The 16,144-nt window shown below is 39.6% G+C and overlaps 1 protein-coding gene across 1 annotated transcript in view; it reads right to left on the bottom strand.

Moving 5' to 3' along the window:
• Positions 1-15,877, bottom strand: part of PTGS2 (prostaglandin-endoperoxide synthase 2) — a 122,613-nt gene extending 106,736 nt beyond the window's left edge. The window contains exon 1 of the mRNA XM_078642562.1: positions 15,855-15,877. The gene's annotated coding sequence lies outside the window, so the exon portion shown is untranslated. The remainder of the gene's footprint in view (positions 1-15,854) is intronic.
• Between the last annotated feature and the right edge of the window lie 267 nt (positions 15,878-16,144).

Raw genomic sequence — 16,144 nt, 5'->3', positions numbered from 1 at the left:
TAAAAACATTTTAATAAATACTTAAGATGATTAAAAATATTTAAATAATTAATAAAGTCATAAATAATACTAGAGTAATATATAAATGACATATTTTAATTTATTATTAAGTTGAGAAAAAATTGAGTAAATAGTAATAATTATTAATAGAGTTGAAAATAAAAGATGTATTCAAACACATAAAGCATTTTTTTATAGCATAGTATTAATTAATACTAGTTAAAAAAAGAAATATTAAAATAAATTAAAAAGATATAAAAAATTGATAGCATAGTATCAATTAATACTAGCGTAATTAATTTAAATTATTTTCAAAAATTATTAAGACGATTAAATATTTGAAATCTATTATACTCAAGTAATAATTAATACTAGAGTAATTATTGGAAAAAAATAAAAGAAAGGAATAAATTAATTTTTAAAATATAGAAAGAATAGAAATGTATTTAAAAAGAGTATTAAAGAAAAAAAAGAGAAAAAAATTAATACTAGAGTAACTAAGGATTACAATAACAAGAGGAATTATTTTTTTTAAAAGGTGGAAAGAATAGGATTTTTTTAAAAATTGAAGAAGAAAATTATTTAAAAAATGGGTAGTTATTTTAAAAAATAAAAATAAAAAATAGTTAATATGTGTAAAAAATAATAAGAAATTAAATAAAAATAGAAGTATTTAAAAATAGTTTTAAAAGAAAAGTTCCCATGCGTTTGTATTGATTTCAATAGAAAGTAATGTCCTTCGTTTATTTCAATAGCTAATGTTATGAATGCCGCGGAACATTCTTGAAAGCATTATTACAGCTAGAAGACAGATCGAAAGGAAGGAAAAGAGACAAGTTTAGAGGTAAGTGCAATTTAAAAGATATATTGGTAGTATAACATTTATAGAAAATGTCAATTTAAATAAAATAAATAATAAAATACGTACACAGGAAATTTATAAAGTGAATTTATTATTTTAAAAAATATATTTTGGTAAAGAATATTTTAATAAAATGTATACATATTTTTAATATGACAATAGATGCATTTAACATTTATTAAAAAATGTTTTTGTAATTTGTAATATACATTTAAAGAAATAGTCCTTTTTTAATCTTTATAGCTCCTGATGACGTCGACTTGTAAACGTGAATGCGAGCGGCCATTTTGAACTGCGTCGATGGAGGAAGCAGCTGGAAGCTGAACTGCGTTCAGGTAGGCTAAAGTTTAAACTTTATTTATTTATATTAGAATGTTTAACAGTATATCTATATTGTAAAGAAAGGATAAGGAGAGGTGGCATATGTAAATTGAAATGTTTATGGAGTAATTTCAGCATGTTGCCGGTCATGTAAGTAGAGTATGCCTTTGTTGGGTCGCCTGTAGTAATATATTAATGTGTATTATTATAATAAGGTTGAAAATTATATAGAAATTTATTGTAAATATTATTTTAAAGTATGTAGGTTTTAAAAATGTAATAAAAGAAAATATCTCTTTGAAGAACGAATACATGTACTTTGGATTTTTCGGGTGATCGATTTGGAAACCAGATAGGATTTTGGGGAATACCTTTTTTTAGGGTGTTCAAGTTGAAAATCTCTTTGGATTTTGTGGATTTTGGATTTTTTTAAATTTTGAATTTGAAATTACTTAGGTTTTTGTGGACTCTGGTTTTTTGGGGTTTTCGAATTTTAAAAACTTTGGATTTCGGGGATTTAGGATTATTATGGACATCGAATTGAAACCACTTTGGATTTCATGGATTTTGCATTCCTGTCATGTTCTTTTGGAGAAGAACATGGATTTCGAGGAATATGGATTTCGAATGAGATCGAATTGTTAAGAAATTGGTTTTCGGGGAGTCTGGATTATGGATATTGTTTGGGAATTCATGTTTTGGATTTTGATGTTTTTAGTATTGGATCAAAGAAAATAATTTTTAACAGAAAACTACTACATTAAAAAAAATATCTGAATCGTTTATGAAAATTGAAAATGCAAAAAGGATAAGTTTTTGAAAAGGATTTAATTGCAAAACTTTTTTAAATCATTGGGTTGCAATTGCATTTGGATTTTACTACCAATAGTATTTATTTTTTGGGAAAAAAAGATGAAGAAAAAGAATGAAGACTACTAAAGGTAAGGTGACCCGACGATTATTTGTAAAAATAATTTAGTGAAAAGTAAATGCCAGTTTAATTGAAAAGTTATTGTAATTTAGGGCAAAGCAGGAAAGTAATGTGTATATTAGAATTAAAAATGTAGGATGTTAGCAACATTTTCTAGGTAATCTAATGCCACACACAACGAAAACTGTTGTAAGATAGCTAATAGTCTCTCGGACATTTGTTTTGATTTTTGGGAGATGCGTGGGTTTAGGCTACCAGTTAATGTTTGAGAAATTCTCATTTCTTGGAAACTCTGCTCCTTCTTCAAAGTTTCCAAAAAATGATAGAAGATGGGGTGAGGTTTACCAATTGTATGGTTGAAGGAGTTATGCCATCCCTCTATGGCATTGTTTGTTTTTGCTTCTCCTTCTAAACAGCTCGTGTAGCAGTTCCACCACTCCACATGGAAACGTGGCTTACTTCTGCGACCCGACCTGCTTAGATGCCCAATCCATGTGTCTTCAAAATAATTTAGTAAGGGTGCCAATTTATCCTCGTTCTCATTAAAAAATGCAGACTCTGTAATTGCAGTGTAGTACTCGTCTACACTTTCAGGAGGGACAAAGCAAAGAGCAGTTCATTTTTTGAGTTCAAATTGTAATTTGCTATCTGATGAATAATCTGCAACCAGGGATGTGTTTTGAAGTTTACGCCAAAAAGCCTGGGAAAAATGACAAAAACATACCTGAATTTGGGTATCCGTGTACGTTTTGATGATGACATTAATCATTGCAAATTCAAAATCAACAATTATTCTCCTAGGACTTTTATTGTTTGTTTTACTTTTAATCACTGATAAAAGTTCAGTGTAGGTTGCAGTTTGTTTATCAGGTAGCAAACTATATACTAAGGGAATTACATTATGGTTAATCTTTGCATGAATAGTGTAAATTTGGGTGAATGGATGGGGTGTACTTTTAAACGTCCCATCCATCATCCAAATTTCACTGTTCTCTAATTTAACAAGGTTGCGGGGAGTACTAAAGATTAGAATTCGTTTCAGAGGGTTTCGGTTGTCATGCAGGAGGAAAGGTTCATTAGAAAAAGAAATAGTGCGTTCTTCAGGAATTAGAATGTCAGAAAAGGTATGAGGTGTTGTTGTATGGGTATTGCCTGCTTTTTATGGCCTGCTTTTGTCTTTGAATAATTCTTCGCAAATTGGGAATGATAGGCATATGGCTAGCTACATGACTGGGGACATGCTGTGCAACCTCTCTTAATATAGAACCTGTTGAGTCATTGGAGGTGCATGCAATTGCTTTCATTTCATTAATGGTTTCACAAACCTCAATCTCCATTGCAGAGGCAGAGTGGTTATGTTCAGTTGTTTTAATAATAATTTCTCCATGAGTAACTGCTCTGCCACTGCAATGGGTTGAGTAATATTGCACACACCTCCAATGTCTTCGTGGTTCACTTATTCTTTCTTTACAATATAGATATCCTGCATGCTTTAGTAAGCGGTTTCATTTCTTTGATTTTACGCAGGAGGCAGTTTGTTCAGAAGACATTTTCTGTAAAGATAAATTTAAAAAAATTGAAATTATTTTGTTTTTTATTCAGAAGTAGTATTTCTGACTTTACATATTGTACTTTTTAAAAGGATTTAGAGTACTAATCCCACACTTTCCCTCATTCTGTTAGAATAGTAAATGGTACCCCTACACTATCCCACACTCTCATCATGCTGCACCTTCCTGGTGTTAGAATAGTAAATGGTACCCCTACACTATCCCACACTTTCCCTAATGCTGCATCTTCCGGGTTTTAGAATAGTAAATGGTACCCCTTCACTATCCCACACTTTCTCTAATGCTGCAACTTCCTGGAGTTAGAATAGTAAATGGTACCCCTTCACTATCCCACACTTTCCCTAATGCTGCACCTTACTGGAGTTAGAATAGTAATTGTTACCCTTACACTAGCCCATACTTTGCCTAATGCTGTACCTTTATGGAGTTAGAATAGTAATTGTTACTCCTACACTATCACACACTTTCACTAATGCTGCACCTTCCTAGAGTTTGAAAAATAAATGGTACCCCTACAGTATCCCACAATGTTCCTAATGCTGCACTTTCCTGGAGTTAGAATAGTAAATGGTACCCCTTCACTATCCCACACTTTCCCTAATGTTGCACTTTCCTGGAGTTAAAATAGTAAATGGTACCCCTTCACTATCCCAAACTTTCCCTAATGCTGCACTTTCCTGGAGTTAGAATAGTAAATGGTACCCCTACACTATCACACACTTTCCCTAATGCTGCACCTTTCAGGAGTTAGAATAATAAATGCTACTCCAACACTATTCCACACCTTTCCTAATGCTGCACCTTCCTGGAGTTAGAATAGAAAATGGTAACCCTACACTATCCCACACTTTCCTTTCTGCTACAATTTCTTATCTTTTTTACTGGTTCACTTTTACACATTTACCTTTGTAGATTGGAGTTTTTAAGTTTTGGTTGAAGATGTGTATTCGTTTGGCTTTTGTTCGATGCTTGTTAGATGGTTATCTGTTTTGAATGAAAAAGAAAGTATATTTGAGATTTGCTTTTTATGAAAATATATTTATTCTTTCTCTGTCAAGAAATTTTAAAAAACTGTATTGTTCATGTTTGCAAAACACGGTGTATTTCACATGGTACATAGGCCTACTGCTGCACCTTCCTGGAGTTAGAATTGTACATTTTACCCCTACACTATCCCACACTTTCCCTAATGCTGCAGCTTTCTTGAGTTAGAATTGAAAATGGTACCCCTACACTATCCCACACTTTCCCTAATGCTGCACCTTCCTGGTGTTAGAATAGTAAATGGTACCCCTTTACTATTCCACACTTTCCCTAATGCTGCACCTTCCTGGAGTTAGAATAGTAAATGTTACCCCTACACTATCCCACACTTTCCCTAATGCTGTAGCTTTCTGGAGTTAGAATAGAAAATGGTACCCCTTCACTATCCCACAATTTCTCTAATGCTGCACTTGGTGGAAGGGGCAGCGTCGGAGTAGAGAGCTTTGAAAATAATTACCTTAGCGATCTACGTGCCGCACAGAACCGAATCCTGTAGTCTGGTGAACGGAGCCGTTGGGGAGAAGATGGTTACTTCCGCGTGTGGGTGTAGACTGGGCGGGATCCGAATGGGTGACGGATGGGGCGTGGTTAGGACTGGGACGAAACTGGTGGGTTGGGAATTGGCAAACGAAGAAACACTTGGGGTTATCCGATAGGACCATAACTACGGTATTCAAAGAAACTAAATGTAATCCAATATGGCCCTAATTTCAAACAATACAAAGGGTATCGATACTTATTAATTGCATCGCGTTAGCTCACAAAAGTAATTATAAAGCCGTGTCTCCACATTCAATGTATACACGGAGATTATATATTGTTGAAGCATGGTAATTTGACAATGTATGTCACGTTTTGATACAAGGACTAATAAGGCAAGTAAAAAATACATACACAATACAAAGGCAGTGGAGTTGATGTTTCAGGCACAAAACTCATAATGGTTAATAACTTAGGCTGATACAGTGAGGGATCGATTGGTATGAGACAATCAGTTGACAGTTCTTATGCACAGTTTCTAAGACAAGTACTGCTATTCATAACATTCTATAGTAAATCACATGGTGAGTATGTTTCGCTATATAAGGGTGGGAGCAGTTACAGTAGGTGCGAAGCAGTCAATAAACAGTTATTATAAACAATTGCAAAAATAACGTTATTTATCACACCCTATAGCAACCATGTACATTGGAGAGCCCGGAAGGGGCAGGCAGAGGGTTAAGTTAAAAGGTGGGGAAAACCAGGGGAAGGTAGGTGGGGGGGGAGGTGAAGGAGGGGGGAAGTGGGAATAGGGACATACGGTTGGGGTTGCTGGGGGAGTGGTTCGGAGGGATAGTCATATGATTCAGGTGGTAACAGTGCTGTTCCACTCATCGATTGTGTTCTCCTTCTTCCTTGCGAGCGATACGATGCGCATGCTTAATTACTTGACTGTATATATTTTTACCAATTGGGACATTGTTTTTTGATTATACCTTCCTTACCCAGTCCTAATCAGGTATATGGGTCACACTCCTGTAAGCTTTTACTAGTACCTTCATGGAGTTAGAATAGTAATTGTTACCCGTACACTATCACACACTTTCCCTAATGCTGTACCTTCCTGGACTTAGAATAGTAAATTTCCCTAATGCTGCACTTTCCTGGAGTTAGAATAGTAAATGGTACCCCTACAGTATCCCACAATTTTCCTAATGCTACACTTTCCTGGAGTTAGAATAATAAATGGTACCTCTAGAGTATCCTACAATTTCCCTAATGCTGCACTTTCCTGGAGTTAGAATAGTAAATGGTACACCTACACTATCCCACACTTTCCCTAATGCTGCACCTTCCAGGAGTTAGAATAGTAAATGTTACCTCTACACTATCCCACACTTTCCCTACTGCTGCATCTTTCTGGAGTTAAAATAGTAAATGGTACCCCTTCACTATCCAACACTTTCTCTACTGCTGCATGTTCTTGGAGTTAAAATAGTAAATGATACCCCTTAACTATCCCACACTTTCCCTACTGCTGCACCTTCCTGGAGTAACAATAGTTAATGGTACCCCTAAACTAGCGTTTGCTCCTCCATTTTGTGTTCAGTCTCTAGGTGTTATTTCATGAAAAGAGTTGTAGGACTTATGTGTTGTGCTTATTATCTAAAATGGCGGCTATGTGTTTCATATTTCGATAATATTTGTTAAAGTTAGGTTCTATATTTCGTATAATAATAGTTTGTGAATTATATTTTTTTGAATTTGTTTTAAATGTTCCTAATTGTTTTCTGAATGTGAGTATTTTTTTATTACTCGACTATTACTTTTAATACTCGAGTATTAATTTTGGGAAATGCTGTGTTTTACTTTATATTGACGTGCAGTTTATTACCACATTTTAAATTACTTTCCCACCCAAAACCCCTATTTTCCCTGCATCCCGTGCCGGGATTTATTTTACACATGAAAAAAAATTATATTAAATTCTTATTTTTTATGCGTTGTAATGGTATGCGTTATATATGTTTTCGTTGTAATAGTACATTTCCATTACTTTTAGTATTTCGCGTTGTAATAGTATGCATTGTAAAGACATGCGTTTTAAAGGTACTTGCTTTGTAAAAAATGCGTTGTAAAAGCATGCATTGTAATACTATGCGTTGTAACGTCATACATCCATTCGTAGCGCTCCACCAGGTCCGCTGGAGGCAACACCTGTACAATTGACCTGTGAGCCTGTTTACTTGTTCCTAACTGGTCCGCATGAACGATTTTCACACAAGGAAGGCGTATACAATTACTTAGACTGCAGTTTCCACAACAGTCCGACTTTAGCAGGGACCGCGCTCGCTTTCCTATTAGCTAGTGAGGCTTTTATAAGCTTCCCCCCTGCTCCTGTTCGGTACCTCCCCCTCGGCTCAGGATCAGTCTAGGGGTACAGACGAACAGGTGAGGCAGCATACTCGGCAGAGCTTCTCTTCCACCTTACGCCCTCTGTTGGACCATGATCACGATGCTGAACCATAATCTTTGACTGATCTTCGTTAATCTTCAAAAGAATATGGATTTTGTTGTTTTTCAGTGCAGAGCTGCTTTTACTGCACACCTACTAATACATTGCTAGTATTGGAGAATAATACTACTTAAGTCCTAGTCTGACGGTGGCCCTGTTGGGTGCTGCCTCTTGAATGCTCAGAACCAATGCCTAGGTTATTTAACTGTTATACAAGTGAAAGGATTTTTGATTTGACCTAACTAGGCATCCATTATTCTTTATTCACAAATAGAGCGGGACCTCCATCCCTGAGCAGTGGCCAGGAGAGGCGAGGCTTTCTCGCAAGACTATTTGGGTGAGTAAAACTAAAGATTAAAATATAAATTAAAGAATCTATCGCTATCAAGAATGACTTTTAAGCAAATTAAACATGAGGCGCAACCAAAAAATTTGTCTGTGTTCTACCTATATGTTACCTGTATGTATTTGTGTATCTCCCTTTCAGGAAAGAATCCTTTGTTTTGCGAAACAGACTTCACCCGTATGAAAATTCTGCGTACGGTAGGATGTTTGGTATCATTTGATATGTGTTAAATTTTCTTCGTTAACACTGGTTTAATTTGCCTTATTGCAGCAGTGTTCCAGAGGTCCTGATGAAAGCCGGGTAGGTTAGTGATTCCTACAATGCCTGAAACATGTTGACCAAGCACCGTCTTTTGCTGACAGCTATAACTTCAAACTGTCATACACTCATTAGGTCGAGTTTACTCGAACCTTTTGTTGTCAATCCAAAAGCTGACTTTTTACGATGCGGATTTTCGAAAGTTCACGTGAATCCCAATCACGTGACCTGCTCTCATGCACGAGCCTTCCCCCTGCCAGCAGCCTTTCTCCCTTCACACAGAATCTGTTCCTCTCTCCCCGCCCCCCGCCGTCACTTATTCACGGCCGCCTAATCAGCCTGCCCACCCCCTCCCTACATCTGCCTACGTCCTGCTCCTCCTCCCTTTCATTTTTTCAACTTCAGAACCCTACTGCCGCCTTCACATCCAAACGGGTGTAGCTTGGTCAGTAAAGTTGGGGAGCATGTGTGCCTGAGATTTCCTAACACTCACCTTGGCATACCCAAATAAGTTCTACTTTCCCATCTTTAACTTGGTAGCTTGCATGACAACAACGTTCAGCAAATCCGTTTTGCGCAAGAAACCAGATGTGACTGAAGCACAAAATGAATTTTTTACATGACGCATCAATGCTGCCTATCATCTGCTGCGATTGCTACAAAAATATATATGGCAGAAGCACAGCTTTTATTTTCTATTTAGTGACATTTGTGGCAATGGCGTCTCGCCGCCTTTAGCTTTCAACATCTAAAGCCAAAGTGCGGCAGGCCGTCATTGCTTCAAAAGTCAATAAATAGTAAAACAAAAGCGGGTGGAAGGTGCCTTGTTTTCTGTTGATGTACTTTTATAAAATCACGGCATGCATCCCTTTACTTTACACATATTCAGCTAAAGCGCAGCGTGCCACGATAGCTACAATAGTAAATACACAGAAAAAGAAATACATAGGCGGCAAACCTTATTTCTATTTTGTTAGGTCGAGCTTGCTCGACATTTCGTACAGGGGCTTTTCAAATTGCGACCCATGTTTTCCCTGGCTGCAAGCTTGAACGCGCGCAGCGCCAGCTTGCTCCATGTCACCGTGTTGCGCCCCTTCCCCCCACGCATTCCCAGCCCTTTGATGCTTCCGCCGCACTCCAATTGCTCCCCTCTCCCGTGGCGTTTGTAATCTTGCCCCCTCACCCTCACCCTCACACTGTGCTCGCCTTTGTTTTATAACTCAGTGCTAACCAGTAAGTAACTTGATTTGATTTGCTTTGTCAAAATTCACCCGTGCTCAGTTTGTTGTCATTTGAAAGACGTGAAAAGCTGAGCTGGCATTCATTGTCTTACCCACATCGACTCTTTGTGCACTCGTGGCAAAGTCGTCAGGGCGGCTGGCATGAATGTGTTCACAATAATGTAAAAAAAACACTTTAAAAAAATGCCCAAAACACTGCAAAGATTTATAACTTCTACCAGGGTGAACATCTGCATTTCAACCCATCTCTCTTTCTCTCTCTAACTCTCTCTCACTCTCTTTCTCTCTAACTCTCTCTCTCTACCTCTCTCTCTCTCTACCTCTCTCTCTGCCTCTCTCTCTACCTCTCTCTCTACCTTTCTCTCTCTCTACCTCTCTCTCTACCTCTCTCTCTGCCTCTCTCTCTGCCTCTCTCTCTGCCTCTCTCTCTACCTCTCTCTCTACCTCTCACCTCTCTCTCTACCTCTCTCTCTACCTCTCTCTCTAGCTCTCTCTAGCTCTCTCTACCTCTCTCTCTGCCTCTCTCTCTGCCTCTCTCTCTGCCTCTCTCTCTGCCTCTCTCTCTGCCTCTCTCTCTACCTCTCTCTACCTCTCTCTCTACCTCTCTCTCTACCTCTCTCTCTACCTCTCTCTCTCTACCTCTCTCTCTGCCTCTCTCTCTGCCTCTCTCTCTGCCTCTCTCTCTACCTCTCTCTCTACCTCTCTCTACCTCTCTCTCTACCTCTCTCTCTCTACCTCTCTCTCTGCCTCTCTCTCTCTACCTCTCTCTCTCTACCTCTCTCTCTACCTCTCTCTCTACCTCTCTCTCTACCTCTCTCTCTACCTCTCTCTCTCTACCTTTCTCTCTACCCCTCTCTCTCTACCTCTCTCTCTCTACCTACCTCTCTCTCTAGCTCTCTCTAGCTCTCTCTAGCTCTCTCTAGCTCTCTCTCTAGCTCTCTCTCTGCCTCTCTCTCTGCCTCTCTGTCTACCTCTCTCTCCACCTCTCTCTCTCTACCTCTTTCTCTACCTCTCTCTCTATCTCTCTCTCTACCTCTCTCTCTACCTCTCTCTCTACCTCTCTCTCTACCTCTCTCTCTACCTCTCTCTCTCTCCCTCTCTCTCCCTCTCTCTCTCTACCTCTCTCTCTACCTCTCTCTCTCGACCTCTCTCTCTCTCCCTTTCTCTCTCTACCTCTCTCTATCTCTCCCTCTACCTCTCTCTCTACCTCTCTCTCTCTCTACCTCTCTCTCTCTCTACCTCTCTCTCTACCTCTCTCTCTCTGCATCTCTCTCTGCCTCTCTCTCTACCCCTCTCTCTCTGCCTCTCTCTCTACCTCGCTACCTCTCTACCTCGCTACCTCTCTCTCGCTACCCCTTTCTCTACCGCTCTCTCTCTACCGCTCTCTCTACCTCTCTCTCTCTACCTCTCTCTACCTCTCTCTCTCTCTACCTCTAGCTCTCTACCTCTAGCTCTCTACCTCTCTCTCTACCCCTCTCTCTCTCTCTCTCTACCTCTCTCTCTCTCTCTCTCTCTCTCTACCTCTCTCTCTACCTCTCTCTCTACCTCTCTCTCTACCACTCTCTCTACCTCTCTCTCTCTACCTCTCTCTCTACCTCTCTCTCTCTACCTCTCTCTCTACCTCTCTCTCTCTCTACCTCTCTCTCTCTCTACCTCTCTCTCTCTCTCTACCCCTCTCTCTCTCTACCTCTCACTCTCTCTACCTCTCACTCTCTCTACCTCTCTAGCTCTCTCTACCTCTCTCTCTACCTCTCTCTCTAGCTCTCTCTACCTCTCTACCCCTCTCTCTCTCGCTACCTCTCTCTCGCTACCCCTTTCTCGCTACCCCTTTCTCTACCTCTCTCTCTACCCCTTTCTCTACCTCTCTCTCTACCGCTCTCTCTCTACCGCTCTCTCTCTACCGCTCTCTCTCTCTACCGCTCTCTCTCTCTACCTCTCTCTCTCTCGCTACCGCTCTCTCTCGCTACCGCTCTCTCTCGCTACCGCTCTCTCGCTACCGCTCTCTCTTGCTACCTCTCTCTTGCTACCTCTCTCTCGCTACCTCTCTCTTGCTACCTCTCTCTCGCTACCTCTCTCGCGCTACCTCTCTCTCGCTACCTCTCTCTCGCTACCTCTCTCACACTACTGCACGCCACACACTGGTGCAAGCCTCACACTGCTGCACCACTTCACTCGGTGACACCACCGCATCACTCGGGGACACCACCGCATCACTCGGGGACACCACCGCATCACTCGGGAACACCACCGCATCACTCGGGGACACCACCGCATCACTCGGGGACACCACCGCATCACTCGGGGACACCACCGCATCACTCGGGGACACCACCGCATCACTCTGGGACACCACCGCATCACTCTGGGACACCACCGCATCACTCAGCCCAACCACATCATCACTCAGCACCACAACAGCACTGTGCTTGTTTACAAATGTAACAAAAAGATGTTAATATTTCACTTCTGTTCTTGGATTTTCGTCACAATAAAATACACTGAAAATAATCTTCACAAAAGTTATTTACAAAAGTTTAAGCTATTGCCATTCTTAAATTACAATAACTTTTATTTAAGTATTAATTATTTAAAAAATTTAAAAGCCATTGTTATTTGTAATATCAATACATCTAAGTCACGTAAATACAACACATATTGCATTACAAATGCATAGGTGTCACATTTGCGAAAGTTATAACTAGTGGCATTGTAAATGACAAAGCTATTAATTTCGCTATTTTCAAAAACAAAACATAAATAAAAAATCTGTCATTTACAATACCAATAGCTCAAACTTTACTAATACGAAACCTATTGCATTGCAAATGCTTGTTTTTAATATTGACACCATGATATCTCCCAATAAGGTTTTCCCCTATGTCATGGTAGCCAATTTTAAACTGCACTTTTGATTTGTCTTTACACTTTTTTACTGCAATTGACATCCCACACCACTATAATCACGATTGGCTTTTGGTATGATCCATCACTGGTGGTTCCTTTGGTTTGGAGAAGCATACAATACCAACAGGTGTGTGTCTCCTTATCCGGACCATCTCTGTAGTAATCCCAGATGATGATGCTCTGCCATTTGGGTGGGCTGATGGGATTCTTTTCCTTTTTGTTGTATACACTTTACAGGTAGACACAGAGCTTTTTCTTCGCCCTTGTTATAATAACAGACCAGTGACAGTCTTTGTTGTTTTGACATATTGTGAATGGGGGTTTAGTCTGTCTCCCTGGTCTTTAAATATACTTCCCCCCTTAGACCCTCCACCAATTATTTATTACGACCTTTTTAGATTAACCAATGACATTATGTGGAGTGACGATTATCTACTAATGAACTTGGTTGTCAATAGCTTATACACTTGTATTTCTCATGACCTAGGAATAGATGCTTGTAGATATTTTCTCAACGGTAGATCACTTTCCTATCTCCTACATACAGAGATGCTCATCGAAATGATACATATCTGTCTTACTAATATTTTTTTTCTCTTTGACAAACAACTGTACAGACAAATCCAGGGGATGGCGATGGAAACCTGCTTCGTCCCCAGCTTTGCTGGGTTGTACCTATGCTGGTGGGAGAAGCAGGTTGTTGTCAATAACATCTGGCAATTCCAGAACTGCGTCGTCCTCTGGGTACGTTACATAGACAATATTTCTTGTATATGAAAAGGCACCCACGAACAAATCCAGGAGTTTATTAACCTACTAAATGACAATTCTTTAAATTTGACTTTTAGCAGCCACATACATGATACGATGATTGAATTTCTTGACCTTAAATGAGAGGTAAAAACAACAAGCTAGCAAGTTCCCTGTTTCGGAAAGAAACAGCAGGCAACAGTTTATTGCACGCTGACAGTTGTCACCCCATGAACCTGATAGAAAGCATTCCTTTTGGCGAAATATTAAGGGCTAGAAGGAATTGTAGCACGGAGGAGGGGTTTCAGAGAGAAAAGATAATTATGATCCAAAGATTCTCTGAGAGGGGATACAACAATAAAGTGATCATAAAAGTCATAGATAAAGTTGAAAAATTGCAAAGGAAGGAGTTATCGATTCCAAAACAAAGGGAGGAGGAACAAAAGATCAGGTTTATCACTGGATACCATAATCAAACGTGGGAAAGTAAAAGAAGTTTGAAAAAATATTGAGAGATCCTTAAAATGAACCCCAATTTGGTTGTACCAGTTGGTAACAATCCATCTAAAACCTTTAGAAAGGCAAGATCGCTAAAGGACACATCAAGTCACTGCTTGGTCAATACTGAAATGAAAAGAACGATATTAAAGGGTTCTATACCTGTAATAATTGCAAAGCTTGTAAATATAGTGAGAGTTGCAAATCGGTTAAATTATCACAGAACCAAAGCACATTCACCATCTCTAAACATCTTACATGCAACGCCGATTCCGTATGCCCTCAGGTGCCCCTACAACAAATTCTATATAGGAAGCACCATTCACAAAGCAAAACAACGGGTGCTTGAACATATGCGAGCGATCAGAAATGAAGACAAGCAATATCCTATTGCTCGTCACTTTAAAGCTAGCCACAATCAGAACTGTAATTTGTTGAAATTTTATGTCTTGGATAAGGTGCCAATCCGTGAAAGGGGCGGCAACCGGACATTAGAGCTCATAGGATTGGAATCTAAATTGATTATAAAATATAATACGCTTCATACAATCGGTTTAAACCTTGAGGAAGAATTGGCTGTTCATTTGGGATGAACTTAGGAATCCAGCAGGCTACAGAATTATTGCACCTCCCTTTGGAGGACTTTGATCTTAGTTTTAGGCCTTTTTATAAGTGACATGTTTTCGTGAATTTGATTTTAACCATTAGTTTTGTTTGTTCTTTGTTACAGATGAAGAGATCGTGAAAACGCAGTAGAGTTATCTTATCTTGGGGTAGAGCTGGGAGTCACCTTTAGTCAGTTTGAATCTTCCAGCACTGTTTGGACTTTATCCAGTAATCACCCACTATGGGGGGGAATTGATGGTACAAGGCAAATGTCATGGGATCACCGATTAGGGAGCCAAAGTATTGTATATTAACACTAAGTAAATAGCCCACTGTGGCATAATTGTATTAGCCAAAACTACTTTCGGAGAGGTGACCAAAATGAAGAGACTAGCCCACTTGGCATGAGCAGTACCGTAAAATTATATGTTGATGGTTGGTTTGAAAAACGAATCGTGCGCGATCATGACAAAATTGTGGAGATGTTGGGCTTGATGACTTTCGCCATACCCTTTATATTAATTTCACTTTTGTCTCCGTTGCGAAAGAATTCTGTTATGTACAAAGTTAAAAAGAAGGAAGAAATCTTCAAGAGCCCAACGGACTGTCCTATGATTTTTTGCAAAAAGTGTATTACTGTTATGATAAGTGGTGTGCTGCGATCATTGTTATAAATTGTGTGCAATCTTAGTATTGTATAGTGAGAAGTAGGGTGTTCTCTTCTCCCATTGACATTGCAAGCACCCAAGGGAACTAGAATTCTTGAATACATTTGTGAGTGCATTACTACATGAACGCCAATATTCTCCAATACACCCAAAGAGTTGAAATACTACCCATTTATCTGGGCAGCCATGAATCACATGGGAGGTGAGAAACGTCCTTCCAGAGTTCTGACACAACCCCCTATTACATGCACAAACAAAATATACAAGACATGAAATAAACCTGCAATTTCAATCATAGCATCACAATTATGTATATAATACTTTCACTCCAGTCACTCGGAATTTGAAGTTACAGCACTCCCAGATTCTCAATCCAACTGTAAGAATGAAGGGCTTTACTCTTTGGACCCTCAGTCCGTAATTCTTCAAGCAGCAAAGGAGCGTTCTCCCTCCTGCGAGCTCCACATGTGGTATCTCCACACCAGGGGATAGGCAATACATTTCAGCAGGAAGTAAACTGCCCTCGATCGTCCCCTCTGCATGAGTTTTGGTAAGAAATTCGCCAACTGAGAATTACGATTGGCTTGTGAGTATTCAAATATAAACCGATACCGCACGGTTTACCTCCTGGAAACACAAGCCCCTGGCTCGAAAGAAAATGGCTTGGAACAATGTACAATACGAATGCTTAACCTCTACCACTCGGTGTGCCGCAGGTAAAATACGAGCCACTGGCTAAAAAGAAAACAGGTTGAAACAATGTGCAATTCAAATGTTAGCCGCTACCGTGCGGTTTACATCAGGGAAAACACGAGCCACTGGCTGGAAGGAAACCATTTAGTGCAATGCGCACCCTTACCGGACTGGATTGCGTCCCAGTTAATTCGCCTGTATCGACAGTATAATCGGCAGCGTTGGATGACCCAGATTCTTTTTATCCGGACGACTGGGATCAAACGAATTCATGCGTGCGCGTCACTTCTTGCTTGTGCCGCATGATGGGAACTGTAGTTTAAGCTCTTCCAAATTTCAGTGTTCACGCACCGGTACGGGCTCTTCCCTGGTGAGATCTGACACCTCTCTTGCCTCTTTCTGCACCTCTCTTTCTTTTGTCCTCATTTGCATCATTTCCACCCTTCTTCTAACGAT

The sequence above is a fragment of the Lissotriton helveticus genome, chromosome 1_1 (genome assembly GCF_964261635.1).
Source record: "Lissotriton helveticus chromosome 1_1, aLisHel1.1, whole genome shotgun sequence".
Classification (NCBI taxonomy): Eukaryota; Metazoa; Chordata; class Amphibia; order Caudata; family Salamandridae; genus Lissotriton; species Lissotriton helveticus.
This window is presented reverse-complemented; position numbering and strand designations above follow the sequence as displayed.